At 37.0% G+C, this 16999-nt stretch overlaps 1 long non-coding RNA gene across 2 annotated transcripts in view; it reads left to right on the forward strand.

Moving 5' to 3' along the window:
• The window catches only part of LOC139796357 (uncharacterized), a 136207-nt gene that overhangs the window by 83308 nt on the left and 35900 nt on the right, over nucleotides 1-16999 (forward strand). The window lies entirely within an intron of this gene.

Genomic DNA, 16999 nt, shown 5'->3' on the forward strand with positions numbered 1-16999 from the left:
CTTTTCTGATCTCATTACTATTCATTTAGTTTTGATTCCCCTCATCCACAACTGTGTGCCTTCAAACTTCTCAACAACTTTTCTGTTCAGGAAGTAATTTCTGCTTCCATTTTACACAGAAAACAAAATGCAGAAAATGCTGTTTCCCAGACAAAGTCACCAGAGAGCAGTTCCAGGAAATGAGCAAACGTCTCTTGATTTGAAGTCTAACCTTCTATCTAAAAGATTTCTCAGTTGCTTCCTGACCTAGCAAGTTAATGAAACACATTTAAAGCACTACAGATGATTCCAGTAGCTGAACTACCTCTAAGTGTGTCAATATTTTATCTTAGCAGGGGTGCATACCTTGAGACCCCGTTGTCCTTACAGTTTGGTTGCAAGTCCTTTTTGGGATCCACATTTCCATCAGTGGAGCTCTTGACTTACAGGGCTGGATGTACAAAGGGCTGCTGGGTAGTACTCAGGCAGATATTTGTCTGACAGTGACATGAATGCTTGAAGGCCCACAGCCTCCAATTCTCTTCTGGTAAAGACTTTTGAGTGCTGTAAGCTATTCCTGGTCATCATGTTCACAGCCATCAAAGTCCTAATGGACATGGTTCATGCATATTCTCCAGCTGATTCTCTTTGCTGAGTCCAGCTGGTAAAGTCAGTCAACACTTGTGTTTTAAAAAGTCATCCTGCCCTGATTTAAATGTCAGACCACCCAATACATTTCCAGTTCCTTTTTTTTTAAAATACAAGAAATTTTGTTTATGTTTAGCATTCCTTTGCCATCAGAAATCTCTTTATATGGTGATTTACACAGCATTATCAGGTCAGTTGTTCTATTTGAAAGCCAAATATATTGTGCTTATAAATTTAAAATAAATATGCAAAAATTTATTTCTGATTCTAATAATCACATTTAAATATAGACCCTAGCAATGACATAATATGTTTTTATTGGTCACATAAATAATATCTGTATAAATTTATTTGCTGCTTTCTTCTTTGTATTATTTGTTTAGCCTTTAGATCAAAGAAAATGTGTCATTATAACACAAATAATAAGATTATATTCTTCCTAATGTGTTTTTAAAATGTTAAAATTAGAGGCCTGTGTGTGAAAAATGGGACATACTCCTATTCATTTAGCATAAATAATTATGTCTTTGTAGTAGTACAATATGACACATATATTTGTATAATATTCTAAGAAACTATCTGCATTTAGATATTTAGCACTCTGAATTACTCCACATCACATAATCTCTTTCTAAAAAGGATGTTACATAAATTACTATAACTTGCTCTATCAGTTGTGAAACAGAATACAGTGTTGCTTGTATATGTAAAATCACACCTACAGCTAAAAGGCCTTTGAGGATTTCTTCCTAAGCTTCACTTCATATGTAATTATTCAGTACTGCCATTATCTCAGAATGAACAATCCATACAACAGGATCTGAGTTCTATCTGAAAAACTGACAGTGAGTTCTGAAATGCATTATTGCACTGTGTTGACTTTCTCTTTGCTGTAGTTGCAGTTTTCCAGCTGCACTCAATGTAAATTGATGAGTTTCATATAAGATTTTGTAGAAATGCCCATTCCAATGTTTGGACTGCTGGCCAAGCGATTCTTTGCCTTTCAGCATCACTACTGTAATGTTCTTTCTCCTACGAATTTCTATTTTTATGAATTTTTGAAGGAAACTTGCCTGGAAAACGCAACGTGGGGCTGCTCAAACAAGTCTAATAACTCTGAGTGTTTTGATTTGATCAGAGGTGCTGGTGCAAACATAAAAGAAGTTGTCATGGTCTCCTTAGCAAAATGCCCCGTCAGCTACAGGATTTGGTTTTGTTGTGTAGGCAGAAAAACTATGGGGGAAAGAAAACTGAGTTTTCAAGATATTATATCCATCTTTCACTCATCAGACAAAAAGGCTTTGAATGAGAGCATCCCAATAATGTAGTGCCCACTTGCCTAACAACAAAAAAACAAGCAAGTGAAAATAGTATAGAAAGGTGTAATCAACAGTTTGTATCCTTCTTATAAATGGATCTGATTGCTATGTTATTATCTTCAAATAGAGATGGCTTAAAATTATAATTAGGATTGGGAAGAGAAAATGATTTAGAGGAGTAAAATCCTGCAAACCTACAGGCAAACTACTTGCTTACAATACAAATTAATGAAGGGAGGACAAGAGAAAAATCCTGCAAAGTAGTATTTCATTCTGTTATGCAGTGACTACAGATATAACCTTTAATCAAAAATTTAGGTGAAGTACCAGCAAAGTGACAGAAAGCAGAAAATTCCTCCCCAAAAAACCTGTATGGTTGAAATTCTCTCTGAATGAATTCTGATACAATTAATGGAAAGTAGGTTTGTGCTACATACCTCCCTCATTTTTGTAAAATTCACTGGTCCAATTTAAAGATAGTTCAAGCAAACACACAGAAATGGCTTCGTGGTTGGTACCAAGTTCTGTCTAACCCAGTGACCTAGCCCAGTGGTGGCTGGAGTGGAGACACAGGGAAGCACAAGAGCAGGGCAAGCACAGAGGTCATTTCCTCCAAATAACCTTCAGTCTCCAGCTATGGTCCCTTTGTCTATTCCTCTTTGACCTGGTTTAAAGGCTAACAAATGAAATACCTAGGTGTTATTTGTTGCTCTTCAGGGCACTAGGGGCAAAGGCTTTCTGCCACAACGAGCACAGTTTTTGTCCCTAACACAAAATTTTGAAGGCATAAAAAGAGAAACAACCGTTCCAGCAGTAATAAAAAAGAAGAGTAGTCAGGAGGCCGTTCAGAGACCAAGTAGGACAACAAAGGTGTTAGAAGCAGATACAGATAAGAGAACTAGTAAGACAGCTGGAAAAGCCCAGCAGCTAACATGAAAATAAATGCTCTCACTAAGGCAAGGCATTGAAGGAATTCAGTGCACAGCGTGCCTCTTGTGACCCTTGTGGACCATGTATTGGAGGAGAAGAAAAGCACATCCTTTCCAATACTTACCAGAAAATGATCACACATTACCTTCTGCACAATTAGATTCTTTGAAGAATCCTGTCACATACTGAATGCTTGACTGTTGTCAAACTGTGCTACACATATTATACAATGATCTTCTAATATTTGCTAATTTCAAATACAATCTTTGGCTTGTCAGTAAGATTTTTTTTTTAAGTAATAAATGCAAAAAGGTCAGGTGTGTGAGAATGATGTGGTCATTGCCATGAAGGGCTGGGAATAAAGCAAAACACATCTCTTTATTTTCTTTATTTAGCAGTCAGCAAGAAAGCCTGGCACTATCCATTTCAACTTGTGATATTTTCAAAGATAGAACTCATACCTCTATCATTTTGGAACCTGAATCTCCTGATAGTTTTTAATCATTCTTTTATTTTATTTTCTTCAGAACAGCTTCTATATAGAGAACGTTTGTCAAAAGAGAAAAAACAATAAAAAAACAGGATCTGTTTGTAAATCCAGATGATAGACTAGCGAGTGAAAGTTTCCCTCCTACTATAATGAGCTTCAGATCACTGCTTTTTCCACATAGCACTTTACCATCCAAATATTTAAAACTGTATTTTAAATTACTATATACCTATGGCAATTCTGAAATGAAACTACATCCCAGGTAAAAATGTGAAAACTGAATTGGAAGCTTGCTGAAAAAAGCATATTGCTTAAATACATGGAAAAGAGAATTTAATACGAGATAACTGAAATACTGAACTGAAAAAATTGCCAATTTTTTTCCTTCTCTTTGTGCCCCCTCAACAAGTAGATGGTAATAGAAAGCTGTCTTCATTCTCAATATTTCTCAGAATCACAACAAAACCAATTTTTTTTTGTTTGTTTTTTTCTGGTGTTAGCTGGGTCTGGTCAACATAAAAAGGTATGAAAATCAGAATCAAAGAAAAACTGATATACCAGAACCAAGACAAACAAACAAATCCTCAAGTTTTCCTTTTTTAATCTTTAAAAAGATTTATGTTTAGGTCAATTCTTGCCAAGTTCTGCTTCAGAGCCATTCAGATGAGATTTTACAAAAGAAAGGAAGGAGAAACATTGCTAAATTGCTTTGAGAAAGGTTAGCCACTCAACATGAATAAACTATGGCTTGCTACACCACAAATATATGTGGCTTGTTGAAAAATGTTTTAATGAAGTAGCAAAGGTCTGCTAGAGAGTGAATTAAAAAGAAATGTGTAGTACACTTTGAAAAGACAGATGGGTTCTTTTCTTCTTTTATATTTAAAGAAGAATTGAAACCACAGTGTTTCATGTCTTTGTTTTAAGCTTTGTAGCAACTCTGTATTGTTCAAAATGCATACTCCAAATTTCAGGTTTGGCACCTGCATTATGCAAGGTATAATTGCCTTTACGCTATGCAATTAGAATTTAAATTTGTGTTGCTGAAGCAGGATAGTATTGGGTTTTTTTTCCTGGGAGGTAGTGTTAAGCAGTCTGTTTTGTGCTCAGAAAATTTGCCATGACAGTGCTTCATAATAGAACCAATTATCAGGAATGCTGCTACACACAGCCTTCCAGACCCCAATTTAAAAAGAAGTGAGTGACAATTCCTGTGAAACAGTGTCTATAAATCAGCCATATGTGAAGACCTACATGCTTACTGACATGCTTACTGATAGAACAAAAAATAGAAAATTCTTTTAAATAAATGCATGTTTTGAAGGTGTTCTGATTAACTTTCAGACTAAAGGGAAGCAGCAGATATTAACAGCACCTCTCAAAACTGCTTTCCATGTATCTTTAATAGGTATCAGAAGTATTTAATTCTTTCACATTTCATTTTTACAAAGCAAAGATCCACTTCCAAATGCTTTAAAATAGATACTGTCTAATTTCAGCACAATAGGGACCACTATAACTGATGCTGCTATGTTTAACATTCTTGATTGGTAGGAAATGAGATAGCTGTTTGTTAATCTGTGTAATGGGCATTCGCAATTAAAATAAATAAAACTGAATTACTAACCCTCCTTTTCAACACAGAGCTATTCTCTCTTTTATATCCTAAGGCTTCACTTTATTAAAATGATCCTAAAGAGAAACATCCTCAGACACACTTGGGAACTTTTAGGTGTAATTCTTAGGACAGTCTATTAGCTACACAGTGTTTACCAAAACATGCCCCTTAGCATTAAACTATGTAGCTTTGAACACAAAAATCCAAACGCTGGTTTAGGTGCCAAATGCAGTTTTGCATACATTGGTTACAAATCTTTCTAAGGCATACAGTGATACATTGGAACACAAAAGCTTTAGACTTCTGTTTCATTATTCCTTCTCTTTTGGATGTGTTTCTTTTCCCATGTGATTATGTAGGTCTTTTTAATTTTTAATTTAATATTATAATTACATGCCACTTTACATAATTATCGAAGGGCAACCTAAGAAACTAAAACTAGCAAGAATTTAGAAAAAAAATATAAAATAACATACCAGCTTGGGCAATGAAATGAAAACCGAATGATCTCAGAGACTATCTTACTGCCTAAAATTAAAAAAAAATTTTAATGCATGTGGTATTTGGATATAAAACACATTTTCTAGGTTAGTTGGCTTTTAGTTATTTTGCTCTTTTTAATGGAATAGTATACCAAAATATGTGTGTTTTGCTTCTTTTACTCTCACATTCTACCTTTCGAGCCTGTGGTGGTGGTAGTAGTAAATTCATGCAAAATGTTTGCTGCAGATAGTAGGATGGTAGAAACTATATGCATTTGTTTCCCTAGCTTTATTAAAGCCTTAGGAAGAAAGCCTGATATATATGTATGTACTAGCAACTAGATCTGGCTTTCCAGAAGAGTAATCTATATGTATGCATATACAGACTTACTATATGGTTTTTCAGGGTAAAGTTTCATGTTTCAACATTGCAGTTGAAACAGCAGTTATTTAAAGTGTATATCTGACAGTAATAAAAGGAGCCCACAGGAGGGTGTAGGCACAGCATAATGCACTGCAGAATTTTTTTTTTCCCCATGGGGGCTTCCAACACTTCTTACCAATCAGCTATAGGGCAAGTTTTACAAGAAATACTTCTTTTTCTAAGCCAAATAAGAAGTGGTTACCTACCTGGCACTCTGAACATTTATTGGCCAAAAAGAGAACAAAAAAGGCTCATTTGACTCTGCATGAGCCACAATGATGTTGAAAACAACATGCTGAGCATTAAATAAATAAATAAATATATTCATAAAACTTTTAAGATAAGCCTTGAAGTCTGAAGACAGTTCAGATAAGCCACTCTCTAGGCCCAATAGATATATGAAATAATAACTTGATATAGAAACAAACAACTATACCCTTTAGTCCACTGAAGTAGCACTTCAGTCAAAGACAGGATATGTGTATTTGCAGCTCCACTTTGTAAAACCAGGAGTGTCATTAAGTGCTCATGATTTTTGTTTGGTGCATTTTTTTTGTTTGTTTTTGTTTTTCTATCTGAAAAAAAAAATCGTTAATGTTTGCAGGATTCTTAAGGATTCTTACTCACCAGCTATAGGTACAGTACATGAAACTACCAGAAAACAGTTTAAATCATCTATTCACTGACTTGTAACAGCAACAATTTTCCTCGAAGTTCATCCCAAATAATTTCAGTTTCCCCAAACTGAGGGAGCTTTGCTTTACAGTCTGTTTTTAATCCTACCCACTATTCACTGAACTCCATATTTTTACTTATATCACAACATTCTCAGGCACAAATGTAACAGGCTGGCAAGACTGCTTCCCCATCTTATCCAGGTGGATTAAAATATTCTAACTAACCCATCTGTTTTTTCTTAACGATTGCCAGTTTCAAAGGAGTGCACTGCCTTCAGCTATGCTAAATCCTCTGCATCTCTGTACACTGCCTTTCCCACTCATCTGGAGTGCCTCTCCCTTGACCTAGAGAATTAACTCCTGTTTTCACTTCAGAGTCCCAAACACCTCCCTCCCAAGACCCCTAACAAAAACACACACCCCTCAGGCCTACTCGGAGGCCTAAATTAATTATGCTAATCAGACTACCCTGGCTAACCCAATTAAGTTTAATTAGCTGATGCCTTTCTTCCTAAAACACCTTGCCTTAGGGACATTTTACCTCTGTTTTTAAGCGAGCTGAATAAGTCGATCTTCTCTTGCAAACTCACCCCTTAGCTACAGACTTTCAACAGGGAGAGACTCATAGCAATAAGCCTCTCAGAAAAGTCTTAATGAAGCTTCTTGTTCCCTGAATGTTTAAATCTGGACAGCATTCACACTGGAATCTGAGCTGTGATCAAAAGCAACTTACTAAGCAAGTCCAGTTTCCATCTGAAGCCAGGAATGGCATCGGTAAGTGTCCTTCCTTTGTTTTCTCTGTCATTTGAAAGACATTGTAGCTCTGGTCATATTCACGAAAGCCTCTGTCTTGAGGTATCTGGACCACTGACCATCTGCTTCCTACCCAATCCTGAAGCTGTGCATTATTTCGTCCATGTCTTTCTTCAATTTATCTGCAGGAAACCTCATATTTAACAGACCTGTTGTGATGGTTTAGGCACGGGCAAAACAGACAGACTCAACTTGGGAAGAAAAAAAAAATTAATATATTACCATATGAGAAACAGAAACACAACCAAATTTTAAAATACCTCTCCCCACTCCTCCCTTCTCCCAGGGACTGGATCCCTTCCCTCCCGCCTCCCCTCAGGGCACAGGGGAGGGGCAGGGGGGGTTCAGGGTCAGTTCCCCACATGGTGTTTCTGCCGCTCCTTCCTCCTCAGGGGGAGGGCTCCTCACATTCTTCCCTCCCTACAACGCAGGGTCCCTCTCATGGCAGAGTCCTTCAGGAACCCCTGGGACATGAGTCCCTCCCAGGAGGTGCAGTCCCTCAGGAACGGCTCCATCCTGGGCTGCACACAGAGTCACGGCTGCTGTGGGAACAGTCACCTCCTCTGGCACCGGCTCCTCCGTGGCTGCAGATCCACATCTGCCCCTCCATGGTCCTTCAGGGACTGCTCCACCGAGCTCCTCCATGGGGTGCAGGGACACAGCTGCCATCTCCCCCATGGGCAGCAGGGAAATCTTCACTCAGGCCATCCAGCTTCCCATATCTGCTCAGCCTTGGCCAGGTGCAGGGCTGGAATCGGAGCCAGAAGAGCTTCCAGCAGTTTTTCACAGGAGCCATCCATGTGTGTCCCTTTCCACTTCCAAAACCCCACTGCACTAACCCAAAACATCTGTCTATGCACAAAATTTAGGGATGCAGAAAATCTCAATGGCAGAACCTGGTTAAGTTTCTCCTACATGACACTACTACTGACTTCCCTCGCTCCCCTGTAGAATACAGCTAAACAAAAACTTTGGAGTTTCCAGTTCATAGAAAAAATTTATTGTTTTCAAAAATTCTATCAGAGCAAAGCCTAAACAAAGAGTCTGAAAGAGTTTCTACCATCTGGAATTCCAAACCAGTGTTGCTTCAGAAGACCTGAAAAATTGTATTTTTCAAAAAAAAGCAGGACTGAAGTTTTTGAGATAATCAAAGTTAACATTCTTTGTACAATCTGTAGACTGTTTTTTGCATTACTTCCAGAGATAAAGTAGAAAAACGTTTATTTCAAATCATGGGAAATTTTAAAGAAAGCTAGAAGACATCCTTCTTGAAGTTCCTTTTCTTAATGAAAATGGAGTAATGAAGTCAAAGAAGGAAGAGAAATAAAAAGATGGTGTGTGTGTTGATAAAATTACTTTCTCACCAAAATACAAATCTCTATAAAGGAATTCAGAATTGCTAAGTTTGTTCCAATACTGAAGGTTTAGGTTGTTGGGGCTTTTTTGGTTTTGCTGCTGTTTTTTGTTGTTTAAAAAAAAAAAAAGTTCTAAAAATTGACTATTGTGGTGGGCATTAAATTGTAAATAATGTTATAACAACTGAAAAATTTTCATTGGTTCAGTGGAAAAATAGTATAACCCCAAAAACTTTTGCCCAAATAAGTGAAATGTTTCAATTTCTACTCAACAAATACAATAAAATTCTTTAACAATTAGAATAAAACCTTAGTGGTTTATTTATTTGGTTTATCCTCAAGGTTTAATGTTGTTGCTATAATGAGCATATTCTTATTTAAAAGCTCTTAAAGAAATGTGATTTTTGGACAGATGAACATTAGATAAAATACATACTGAAGTATCACATGATAAATGATCTAGGAACATTTAATCAGTGACATAACAATTTGAGAACATCATTGCTCAAATTTTCAAGTCTCTGTATTCTAAAGAAAGTACTGAACCCCAGGAGAGATTCTAAGGAAAATAATACTCTGCAAAGAACTTTCCTATTAAAGTGTAACTTCCCCTCACTTTACTCTCTGCTTAGCTTTTCACCAATACAAAGTAAAGAGAATCATGTATGGACTTCTCTAAATATTTCTAAATTATGACAGTTTCAAGTTTTTATTTGTTGTTTTGTTGTGGCTTTTTTTGTAATATGCAAAGATACAAAATACATCAGTGTGCTAGGAAATATTTCTGCTAATTGCAATAAGAATTTTGACTAAGTGGATATTGCTAGATTAGCACATTGATATAACATCCCAGCACCAAGAACATGCTTTGCAAGTATGGCTTCTATACAGGCACTGTTTTTAACAGGCTATAAAATCCGTAACACTTTGCAGTAGTTTGGTGCTTTGCAGAATGCCAGCTATTCTTATTCCTCCAATTAAATATATCAGTAATATGCTCTTAAAGAGAAATAGGAATCTCTGACTGAAATAAGGAAGACCCATATAAAGCTAAATATTACAGTCCCAGTTATAATACTTGGAAACAGTGAAAGGAAAAGCTGATTGTTACACACCAGAAGAAACAAGTCAGAAGTTACTTTCTCAGAGGTTTTCTTTTTTCCCTTATCACAGTTCTACACAGAGGCACCTTCTGACCGATCATGTTGAAGATGTTTAGGCTATTCAGCTGTTAGAATAAACTCCAGCAGCAAGTATGAAACGAATTTCCAGTTGAAAACAGGTTGATAAAATGTTGGCAGGTAAAAGTAGTGGCACACAATGGAGAGAAAACGACTTTGAAAATACCCAATCTAATGTTCACATTTGGAATTAAACAAGTAGTTGCCTGAAGCTTCCCCTGTAATCAGGCAACCACATATCTTGCAAATTGTATTAGGAGATGGATTCCTCAAGCCAAATAAATAACCTGCAGTGCATATGAAGCACAGATAGCATGTTTCCAAAGCAGCTTGTTTGGGATGCAGCCATTTCTATAAGCAAACTCTGCTGCAGATTAGCTACCTTAGCTCTGCTAAAACAAAGTTGTTTGTAGCTTATATTTAGTTCTTAAAAATAAGGATAGCACTGAAAAATAGAAGACTGAAATGATGGCATCAACACAGCAAAACTGAAGTTACAAAATAGGTAGCATACTACTGAGTCAATGATTTGTTCTTACTTTAAATTAGGATTTAGACTGCTTAGCTCAGTAGCCTGCTTGTTCAAGAAAAAAGTCAAATATATTATGCCAGTACATAGAAGCTACATGCTTTATAATCATATGTAATGAGTCCAAGTGGCAGAAGAGTTTCCTATGGAATGTATGTATTTCTAGATTCAAGGAGACTGTGTGAATCTCTAAAAATTCTTCCTGAAACTACCATTAATGTGAGTGTCTTTCAAAGCTTTAGAAGACTATCCTAAAGACAGTAAAATAGTTTTCTAGATAATCCCCAAATATACCTTTTCTGTACAAATCATCTCAAATGGTTTTGTGTGGGCTCAAAGTGAGAGGATGTGGTGAATCATGCAGTAAATCAAGGAATTATTAGAGTATGGTAGTGACTCAAGTAAGATCAGATGGTTCATATTTCTCTTGAAGGCAGACAACACCGGTGGAGAAGAGTACAAAACAAAGGAGTGGAGTTCAGAGGAGCTATTCCTTTTCAAGTCTTCCCAGTCTTCACCTCACAGTTCCTTTTAATCCCTCATAGGTGCTTCTGTTTTCTGTGATTTTGTGTCACAGTCAAACAACAGTGAGTTAGAACATGCAATTTAGAGGGAAGGCAATGCTGTAGAAAGAAAGGTTGTGGCAGGGGAGCTGCAACTGAGAAGTATTGGCCTCTCTTCACTTAGTGTTGACTTCTGAAGATTTGTAGGAAGAAAGAATAGCCCTCAAGACTTGGAGAGATGTGCAGGCATATTTTTGGAGAGAGAGAAAACTTTTCTCTCCCATTGACAAGCTTACTTGTGCTGGATTTATGTAGCAAGACTAACCTCTTTTAGGGCACGGCGCTCCAAGGTCCAGGTGTTCCAGCAGAAACTCAAAAATAGTGCTCTGAGTCTATTGCCCTCAGGACTGACAAGCCTGGATCAGTGCTATCACTCCAAAAGCAGCTCATCTCTCTGGTCCCTTGCTCAGGAGTGAGCTCACCTTTTATTGGCCCCCTAATCCTGCTCATGCGCAGTTGGGGCCTGCCCTAATCAGGCACAGGTGGGTTTAACACAAGCTCATGCCCACTACCTGGCAATTAGTGGCACCTGATTGCCTCATTTCACTACAGATTTATTTTCTGATGTCATAACTGCAAGCAAGAGGTTGAAGTAATTTTTCAGGCTTACTGAAGACAACAATCTGCTGTGGAGTTTCAGTTTCAAAAACTGGTATGCTTCTGTTTTCATTGGTCTTTAGCCATCACTGCTAGTCAGTAGTGGGATTTCAGTGTTAGTCTATACCTCCTTCTATCTTCAGTCATCTGCCAGAGAGGAGGAATAGGGGTTAACCTTGGTGAATATTTCTGTTTCTCTGGCATCAGTAACTTTTTTAGCAATCTATAGAACTTTTAGAGACAAATCCTGCCTTGGTTTTAGAATTTGAGCAGCTTAATATTTTGTGGTGTTCTCATGTATGGAGCAAACTGAACAGGGAATGTAGTTGAGTGCATTAAGTGGTTAGATGCAAGATGTAGCATGGGCTATGCAAAACAACCTCAGTTTTTTACAAATCAGTGGATAAACTGCTCCACATTATTCATTGCTAAATAGAGCTCTCCTCTCCCTGCTTTCCTTTTTTCTTTTTTTCCTTCTTTACTTCGACCACTACTTCTGCACAAAGCCTTCAGGAATATATATGCACTCACATACAGCAGTACCCTGCCTCTTCAACACAGAGTTCTTAAGACCCTACTGCAAATGGCATCCACGTTTTTACTCCTTCAGAATATTTTTGTGATAAATTATTGGAACGGCTTTTCATTTCATTATCAAGACAAACTAAAAGCCAAGCATATTTAGGGATTAGTTGGTTTAGCAGTTGACAGTTTTATAAAACAGCAAGTCAAAACTGTGGAGCTTTATATGTGGAATAAAATGATTATCTTAGGCTGTGCTTGTATTAGCAAGTAATTCAGTGTGATAGAAATAGATCAGGAGAGAAAAAAAATTGGTGCTGAGGACCTTATATCTACATTGTACAGTTTGTTGCTGCACTTGCTTTGCCCTTGTCCATCCAGAAGCTCTAAGCATAAGAGACAGGCTGGGAAGATCCTGCATGAGATCTGGAGAGCTTACCCAAGGTTTTCAAGGTGTCATGACTTCATCATAATCAGATGAAGTTGCAAGAGCCTTGCCCATGTTCAAGAAACACCATCATGGAGGAGAACCTAACAGTCCTAATGTACCTCTCCACAGAGAGAAACAGCCACATTCAGTAAGAAATTTATCCTCTGGTGAAACAGCTGTCAGAGAGGTAGAGACTGGAATGTGTTGCTCTATCAACTATGGAAGTTCCCTCAAGTAGCCTAGTTATCTAGTTACCTAGGAAGTCAAATTTAGGAAGCAAATATCCAAATAGCTACTCCTTCTTTATATATCATTTTAATGTTTTATTAATGTTAAACCAGTTGTAAAGTAACAAAGAGAATGTTCAATCAAATTGGTGAAGTGTATTTTTTTAAAAAATCACTTTCTTTAGAAAAAAATACAGAATATTGAACATTCAATCTGGTATAGAAAGTGGAAGAGGAAGATACATAATGCAAGGGGAAATGGGAAAACACACTGGAAAAGAAATATTTGGAAAACTGGGGGAAAAATGGAAAAGAAAGTGTCTTAACCCAAAATGTTCCCATGTCCCACACAATCTATTTTATTAAGCTTTTAAAAATTTTAGCTCCTATTTTTCTACTAAGTGTAGGCAATTACACATTCTTAATTAGGTCTAATTTTTACAATTTTTATTGAACATTACTTTTTAAAAGTTTCTTTTGTGTACATTTCAGTATTGACTAAATATTTCCCTGATTTATTTTCTTGACAACATTGTTCAATTTATTGGACTAAATTTTCAGCTAATTTAATCTCTGTAAAACTTACACTTATTTATTGGAAAAAATTGCCCCACTTCTTTCAAAACATCAGTTATAAAGTGTATGTATTCATAGGGACATAATTTGTCTAGTTATTATCGAAACAACTTTATCTTCAGCAACTTTTTTAGTTAAAGTAGTGCTAGAGAGGTCTTCACAATATTCTAGCCTTAAAAAAGTCTGTCCTTTGGTGAAAAAGAAAATTAATTATATACCATACACATTTGAGACCTGTTATTTTCAATAATAGCATGTGATAGAAGTATTCATTACAGACCAGAAATAACTTCAGCAGACAGTTTGCCATGGTAGAGTTCATGTTGAGTGTTGAGACGCTGACAACAAACAGAAAGAAAGCAAATACAACTGGCTCTTTTCCAGTAGATGGCATTCATCAAAATAGTATATTTTCCAAGACATGTTATTATTTCTCCTCAATCTGCAAGTTCAAGGTAGCATCTTAACAGAAGACAGAGTCAAAAAGATATTTCTCTTAGTTGGCAGCACTGTTTCCCACCTCTGCCATAAATCTAATCTATTTTAAGAGCACTTCTCCCTCAACTTTCAGGTCAGACTTAATTTTCAGATGTCATCCAGGGGTTACCAGAAACATGCAAAGCTACCTGAACTTATGAGTTAAACAGCTTTTCTGAAGAAACATGCTTTTGTCAGCCAGATAAATGTTTTCTCTCATATATTTTTCAGATTACAGTACAGTAGTTTGATAATAAGTATGGGTCAGATCTTCAGTGAGTGTAAATCAGGAGAACCTTTCCATATTCCAGTTTTAGGTCCAGCTAAGGGAGTGGCTTAAACTGTTGGGACTTTTTTAAGCCTGTGAATTCTATTGTTCCCTTCTCAGGTAATATTCAAAGTAATGCTTTCCTTATTTTTAACAGGTACTGTAATGAAATCAAAAGACAGAAATTTCTAATGAATTAGGCAGGCAGAAATAATCTGAATGGTTTTGGAAGAGCCAGAAGTGTCTTTAAGCATAACACTTTTTGAAGAAAAATGGTTATCTTCAGAGTTATGGAAATAATATTCTAAAGAGCACCTATAGAAGCTGTACAACTCAAAACATTTAACTCCTAGAAACTCAGTAACTTGTGCCCACCCCCATACCAGTACAGTGCTCCAGCCAACTTCATCTTGTGGGGATGGCTCTGCTTCTAAACAGGACTGGGCAAGGACTGATTGTATTAATACCTTTAGTCTACTGCAAGTACTGGAATACATGCATAAATAGTGGGCATGACTCTCAAGGAAGATTTCTGAAATTAGCTTTGAATAATTTTTTTAATGACTGATAAATTTTCAAATCACTTGCGAACTCAGTCTTCTTTTCTCAAGGCTAATCCAACCCAATATATTTTGATTCAGCCTACGTTGTGATGGAGGCAAAGCCTGCTGCTCCTGGCTCTTGTCTTCATGCTGCCACTGGCTACTGCCACGCTTACTTTAGAAACAGGAGAGTCACCTCAGCTGGTGACATGTTTTGTCCAACCCAATCAAGCCTTGCTGGGAGGCACAGTCCTACACTAATATTGCTCTTGCACTTTTTGACCCTTCTTATCACTGGTGTTAGGCCACAGGGAACAGTGTGTATGTTGGCTCAGATCAGCGGAACTTCGTGGGGCTCTGATCTCCCATGTGCTATATGAAAAATATTTCTGTGGGTTTGTCTTGTAAAATTATTTTCCCTCATTACCCTTTTTATCTCTTTCAATTCATTTTTATTTCTTGAACATTAATGCTGAGGGCTTAGAAGATATTCCACAAGGAATCTGTACAGAGATATTCATCCTTTCCTTTTGTTTCTCAGAAATATTAAGCTTTATGTATCTAAGGACCATATTTACATTCTCTGAATATGCATTGCACTGATGGTTCCTCATGGTGCTTGTTAATGTATTTTTCTCTTTCCAGCTGATGAGCTACATCTAGTTTTCCTCCAAAAGCAATGTAGTGAGAAAGGCACCTCTAAAAGCCAGTACAACCTATCTGTGTTATAAACTATTGTAACATAGGATAAGTGTCTTTGTAGAGTTATTTCTCTATCATTATTTGAAGAAGCCCAAGTGAACAGCATGAAGTAGACCTCTAAGTTTTGACATGTAATGACGGGTAATATGAAAAGGCCAAATTCTGTGACCTTTTATTTTGTACTATTAAATTTGATTTCAGTTCTATTACTCTAGTCCTCAAGGTCTCTTAACTGTGCACAATATCCAAGTGCTGCTTTGTATTTATAGTTCCCCTCACCTTTATGCCATCAGCAAATTTCATTAAAACATTTTTGGGTTTTGTGCCAGGGTCATAGATGAATATATTAAATGACATCAATTCTGAACCAAGCTTTGAGGAACTCCACTAGTAACCTACTTACAGCCCACACCTTCCTCTTCCGCTTAAGATATTTTTCTATTCCCTCTAGCAAAGGTCTCACACAATATAAAAACTTTGTGTTACTTTAGATCTTTCTAATCTAGAATTTTCAGAAAGCTGTAGACATTCAGAACTAGCTATTGAAACAGCTGATTTTTGCAAATTAGTAAAAGGATATTTACATGACCTTTTTTAAGGACTTTAGAAGTGCATTTCAGTTGTCCACATATGTGTCTGGTGCTCTGAACCTCAGCTGCTGCTTTAGTCTGTCTCCTATAGATTCTGTATTTGCTGTCCCTGTATGGACATACAGGGCAACATTGGATACATCCAATGACCAGAGATCAGTGCTCAAGCAACTGATTTGTGCCTTTTGTTAGTGTATTGGGTGTATACAGCAAGGTTTTGTTCCAAGGTGGGCTGCAGGGATGGCTTCTATTGGAAAATCATAGAATAACAGAATGGTTTGGGTTGGAGGGGGCCTTCAAGATGGTTAAACCCTCCTGTATGGGACCCTCCCACCTCCCAGTCGACCAGGTTGCTCAAAGTCTCATCCAGCCTGGCCTTGAACACTTTGAGGGACCTGGGGGAGTGGCATCCACAACTTCTCTGGGCAACCTGGGCTAGTGTCTCACCACTGCCATGTGCCAGACATAGCCAGTTCAGGCCATTTCCACAACAGACCCACCACACATCAAAACTGAGTCCTTTAGCTAAGTTGGTGGTGGCTCTAACAACATATTTAAGTAAGGGCAGAAAATGAGAGAATGTAAGTGAATGAAGTTAGTAAAAAATTTTCTTTAGGCATTTAGGAAAACAGCATCAATTTTAGAAGAGGAGAAATGTGTCAGTGAAGAGATAGCTTACAGATTCCCAGATCTATGTCACCTATTTTCCAAAAGGTTTAATATAATGAAATACGATAATAAAATTATTTTGATTTTTTTTTCTTTTGCACTGTAACATCATGCAAAATCCAAATGCTAACACCCATTTATAGTTCTTCATTTTCCAGGGTATTTTATCAATGATAATTGATTCCTTTGAGTCCTGGGAATTCATTGGGTTCTTCTAATAGCTAACAACGACCCAAGGAATAGTCTCTTAAGTGCAGAAATGGACAAATTTCTTTAGAAACAATCAATCAAACAAACAAGCAAACAAACAAACAAAAAAAAAAACAACCCAAAAAACCAACCAAACAAGAAACCCAAACCAAACACAAGACCAGAGCATTTCCATTTTTCC

The sequence above is a fragment of the Heliangelus exortis genome, chromosome 4 (genome assembly GCF_036169615.1).
Source record: "Heliangelus exortis chromosome 4, bHelExo1.hap1, whole genome shotgun sequence".
In the NCBI taxonomy this organism is placed as follows: Eukaryota; Metazoa; Chordata; class Aves; order Apodiformes; family Trochilidae; genus Heliangelus; species Heliangelus exortis.